Source organism: Microtus ochrogaster, unplaced genomic scaffold (assembly GCF_000317375.1).
Source record: "Microtus ochrogaster isolate Prairie Vole_2 unplaced genomic scaffold, MicOch1.0 UNK67, whole genome shotgun sequence".
NCBI classification, from domain to species: Eukaryota; Metazoa; Chordata; class Mammalia; order Rodentia; family Cricetidae; genus Microtus; species Microtus ochrogaster.
This window is the reverse complement of record NW_004949165.1, coordinates 1,145,833-1,146,047: the sequence shown is the minus strand read 5'-3', so window position 1 is coordinate 1,146,047 and position 215 is coordinate 1,145,833.

The window sequence follows — 215 nt, the reverse complement described above, 5'->3', positions numbered from 1 at the left end:
ATGATTTCAAAGCAAAGAATACTAATGGTGAAAGAAGAGAGGGAGAAAGACAAGGAGGAGGAGGAGGAGAAGGAGGAGGAAGAGGAAAAGGAGGAGGAAGGAGGAGGAGGAGGAGGAGAAGGAGGAGGAAGAGGAGGAGGAGTAAGAAGAAGAAGAAGAAGAAGAAGAAGAAGAAGAAGAAGAAGAAGAAGAAGAAGAAGAAGAAGAAGAAGAAG